We start from the raw sequence: 5,129 nt of genomic DNA on the forward strand, positions 1-5,129 counted from the left end.
GGGCCTGGCACATCACCAGCCATTGCCACCATTTGGGGAGTGAACCAGTGGATGGAATATCTCTGTCCATCTCTGTCTGTCCTATTTGCTCTGTCACTCTGCCTTTCAAATAAATATATGAATGATTATAAATATTTTCATTTTATTTGAAAGGTAGAGACACACACAGAAGGATAGAGATATTTGGCAACCACTGGTTTACTTTCCAAATGCCCCCAACAGATGGGGATGGGCCAGGAACTGAAGCCAGGAGCTTAGAACTCTATCCAGGTACCCGACATGGGTGGAAAGGACCCAAGTACTTGAGCCATTATTACTGTCTTCCCAGCGTGTGCATTATCAGGAAGTTGGAATATGAAGTGAAGCCCAGATTAAAACATAATACTCTGCTGACCCAAATACCTGCCAGTCACCGACCAGTTGTTGAAGGATCTGGCATCATGGATGCTGGGATGGGGCTTGACCTTTGCAAAAGGGGGATGAGAAGAGATGTGCAAGGGGACAAGACCTACAACAGGAAGAAGAAAAGACACTAGAACTGACAGGTGTTTTGATGATAAACACTTGCACCATGTCCTGAGCTCCGTGTGTATTTGTGATTATAAAAGTTTCTGTTTCAGCTGTGGTTAGAACAACTTTGGGTGTTACATATCTATATCTATATCTATCTATATCTATATCTATATCTATATCTATATCTATATCTATATATTTTGGATACTGTGTGTATGGCATTAGTTTCTTTTTCAGTGTCATATCCTATTTGTTTACAATTGCCCCTAACAGAGATCAGAAGAGTAACAGAGAAAACCCTGAAGATGTGGTTTGGTCCATAGGATGGTGGCTGGAAAACGTTGAAATGATAAAAATTTTAGTTTATAGTCTCAGCAAAGATATTTAGTTGTCCCAGCACCTTTGAGCTACACTATCACATATTTTAAACAATTAGCTACATATGTGCAGAATGGCTTCCGGTCTCTGGTTTCTGTAGTATTCCTGTTTGACTTACCTGTCCTGATACCAGATCCACACTGGTTTATTATTGTACTTTCAGAGAAGTCTCGAGAGTAATGTGAGTCTTGTCTTTTATATTGTATTTCAAAGTTGTGTTGGCTATTCTAGGTGTTTCACGTTTCCTTTTAAATTTGTAAAGTGCTTCAATTTCTGCAAAAATTTGCTGAAATTTTGATTGCAATTGGATTGAATATACAGGTTAATTTGGAGTGATTGATGTTATAAATGATTAAGGCTTTCCAACTATGGATATGATATGGTTATTGTTCCCATTAACTTAAAATTATGCTTGGTTTCAACCCTTACTATTTTACAGTTTTCTTTGTGCAAGTCTAGCACATATTTTGTAAAATGTATCCTTATGTATTTCATGTTTTATGTTTGGTTGTAAATGACACCATATTTTCAAATTTAATTTTCACTTTTTATTACTCTGCAAATAGCTTTGATAAATTTAATCATTCTCTAGATTTTTTTACATCCTCTAGAATTCTTTGTGTACACTATCTTGTCCATGAATAAGGATAATATTTATTCTTTTCCAGTTTGCATTGCTTATCTCAGTCTTATTATAACTTTTGAAAAATATATTCAACATGTACATTTATTTTGTTGTTGTTTTTGTCTTACTGAAATCCAGTTTAGCATTCAATAGAAGTAGCAAAAGTAGATAGCTTTGTCTTTTTTCAGATTGCAGGGGAAATTGTTCATTCTTTCAATATTAAATGGGATGTTTCCTATAGGTTTCCTTAGATAGTTTGTATCAAGTTTAGATTGTTCCCATTTGGAATGAAAGACTTGGATTTTGTTTGTTTATTTCATCATTGATAGGTATTAAATTTAGTCACACTTTTAGCTGTATCAATTAATATTGCTGTGTAGTCTTTGTCCTTTATTCCATTAATTCAGTTACTTTAATTGTTTTCAGGTGTTAAAATAACCTTTCATGTATGGAATATACCCCACTTGAACACGATATATTATTTGCGTATATTTTTCTACATTATACTTAATAATACACTTAAATATAAATTATGATATCCAGATTATGCTGATGTCATTAAACAAAATGGCACTTGTTCCCTCCTAATTCCCAAAAGAAATTTTAGAATATTATTTCCTCCTTCAATATTTGATGCAGGTCATTAGGGAGCCATTTAAACATGGAGTTTTCTTCATGGAAAGTCTTTGGATTTTAAATTTAACTTATTTAATAGATATAAGCATACTAATGCTTTATGCTTATTGTTGATTCAGGTTTTAGAAAATGTCTTTCAAGGATTTTTTCCATTTTATCTAGGTATCATACTTACTGCCATAACATTTTTCATGGTGTTTCCTTATAATCATTTCAATGTCTTATTGTGATATATTTTTTCATTCATCATACCACCAACTTTCCTTTTCTTCTTCTTTAAGTTATTTAGCTAGAAAGTTATCAGCTTTTCTAATATTTTCAAAGGACCGACTTTTTGTTTAATTGATTTTCTCTATTGTCCCTCAGTTTTTGTTTTAAACTTTGATTTTTGTTTCCATCCTTCTACTTGATTTGTATTTAAATTCTTCTCTAACTTCTTAAGACAGGAAGCAAAAGGCATTTTATATATTTTCCTAATATAATATTAGAACTGTTATTCGGCTGAACATTGTTTTAGTGCGTTCCACAATTTTGATTAATTGTGTTTGCATTATAATTTTGTTTAACTTTTTTTAAGATTTATTTATTTGAAAGTCAGAGTTACAGAAAGTGAGAGACAGAGAGAGAAAGAGGGAGAGAGAAAGAGAAAGAGAGAGATACTTTCTATACTCTGGTTTATCCCCTAATGGCCACAGTGTCCTGGGCTGGGCCAGGCCAAAGCTGGGAGTTTCATCTGGTTCTCCCACATTGGTGCAGGGACCCAAGCACTTGGGCCATCTTCTGCTGCTTTTCCAGGTGCATTAATAAGGAGTTTGATTGGAAGTGGAGCAGCTGGAACTTGAACCGGTCTGCATACGGAATGTTGGGACTACAGTTGGCAGCTTAACCCGCTGTGCCACAGTCCTGGCCCCTAAAGTTATTTTAAATTTCTTTTGTAATTTCTTTGACTCGTGGTCTAGTAAATGTAAATGTATATTAGTTTTTCAAACATTTTGGCATATTTCTGATATCTGATTTTTATTGATTTCTTAGTTTAAAACCATTGTTTTCAGTGATTATACCCTATGTGATGTCAATCTTAGAGATTTTCTTATGGCTCAAATTGTCTCATTTGGCGAATATTCCACATACATTTGAAAAGAATATATATTCTGTTGCTGATGGGTAGAATGTTATATGTATGTCAGTTCATGATAGTTACAGCAATATTTAAATCCTATGTATTCTATCAGATGCTTTATTTACTTTGTCAATTGGCTGAGAGAGATGTTTTGCAGTTATTTAATATAATTGCAATTATTTCTCTTTTCAATTCATCAAGTTTTGCTCTGTAACTGGTGACATACACATTATAACTGTTACGCTTCCTAATGAAATTAAACTTTAATTGTTGCAAAAAATCTTTTAAAACTTTCTCAGTTGTCCTTGCTCTGACATGTTCTTGATTTCTGTCATATTACTATATTCAGTCCAGGTCTCTGAATTTTAGTGTTTCATGATATATCTTTTTCTGTTTCTAATTATCTACAAAATACTTAAATATTTTAAATCTTAATTTTTTTTTTTTTTTTTTGACAGGCAGAGTGGACAGTGAGAGAGAAAGAGACAGAGAGAAAGGTCTTCTTTCCATTGGTTGATCCCCCAATAGCTGCTGCGGCCGGCCGGCGCACCATGCTGATCGGATGGCAGGAGCCAGGTGCTTATCCTGGTCTGCCATGCGGGTGCAGGGCCCAAGCACTTGGGCCATCCTCCACTGCACTCCTGGTCCACAGCAAAGAGCTGGCCTAGAAGAGGGGCAATCGGGACAGAATCTGGCGCCCCAACCAGGACTAGAACCCGGTGTGCCGGCGAGCAGGCAGAGGATTGGCCTAGTGAGCCACGGCGCCAGCCTTAAATCTTAAATCTTTAAATATTTAAAAATATTTAAGATGAGGGTCTTGATAATTTGGTATGATATAAAAATACTTTCAGATAATATCTGTTTTATTTAGGTCTCAAGACCTTCTATATTTATTGTAATATTGATATGTTTGGGTTTAGGTCTACTGCCTTATTATTGTTCTGTATTTATCTCAACTGTTTTTGTTATTCTCTTTTCTGCTATCTTTTGTATTAATTGAATGTTTTATGATTCTATTTAATTTATTTTGTTAGCTTATTAGTAAATATCATGTCACTTTGTTTTGCTTGTTTGTCTTACATTTTACAGTGTACATCTTTAAATTATTAAAATGTGCTCCCAGAGAATGATCCTGCGGAGGAAACAGGACACACAGCAGACTCATAGAATGGCAGCACTCCTGCCTCAGAATCAACCCTTGGGACATTCGGATCTGGCTAAAAGGTCCATGAGAGTCTCGCAGGCATGGAAAGCCATGACACGGTGGCAAAAAACAATCTAAATGAAAGATCCTGGTGAACAAGACCCCAGCAGAAGAACAGGCCATCAAAGAGAGAGGCGCCTTTCTCTGAAGGGAGGAAGGAACCTCCACTGTGATACGGCCTTGGCTAAACAAGTTCGGAGTTGGTGAACTCAAGGGGCTTCCATAGCCTAGACAGCTCATAGCAAGAGTCTCGGGTGATTGCTGACGTCATAAATAAGAGTGCCAATTGTTAAATCAACAATGGGAGTCACTGGGTACATGCTCCCCACGTAGGATCTCTGTCCTTAATGTGTTCTACTATGAAACCTAAAAACAACACTACTAGTCGAACAATACCCTCTACCTTGTGCGGTTGTGTGAGTGCAGCCTGTTGAAATCCTTACTTAGTATATACTAAGTTGATCTTCAGTATAGGAAGGTAATTGAAAATGAAACTCGATGAAGGGCTGGATGGGAGAGGGAGTCGGAGAGGGGAGGGCCACGGGAGGGAGGGAGGTTGGGGGGGGAAGCCACAACAATACAAAAGTTGCACTTTGTAAATTCACATTTATTAAATAAAAAAAACTATATAAAAACAAAAAAAAAGAAAAAGA

The sequence above is a fragment of the Oryctolagus cuniculus genome, chromosome 5, assembly GCF_964237555.1.
Source record: "Oryctolagus cuniculus chromosome 5, mOryCun1.1, whole genome shotgun sequence".
In the NCBI taxonomy this organism is placed as follows: Eukaryota; Metazoa; Chordata; class Mammalia; order Lagomorpha; family Leporidae; genus Oryctolagus; species Oryctolagus cuniculus.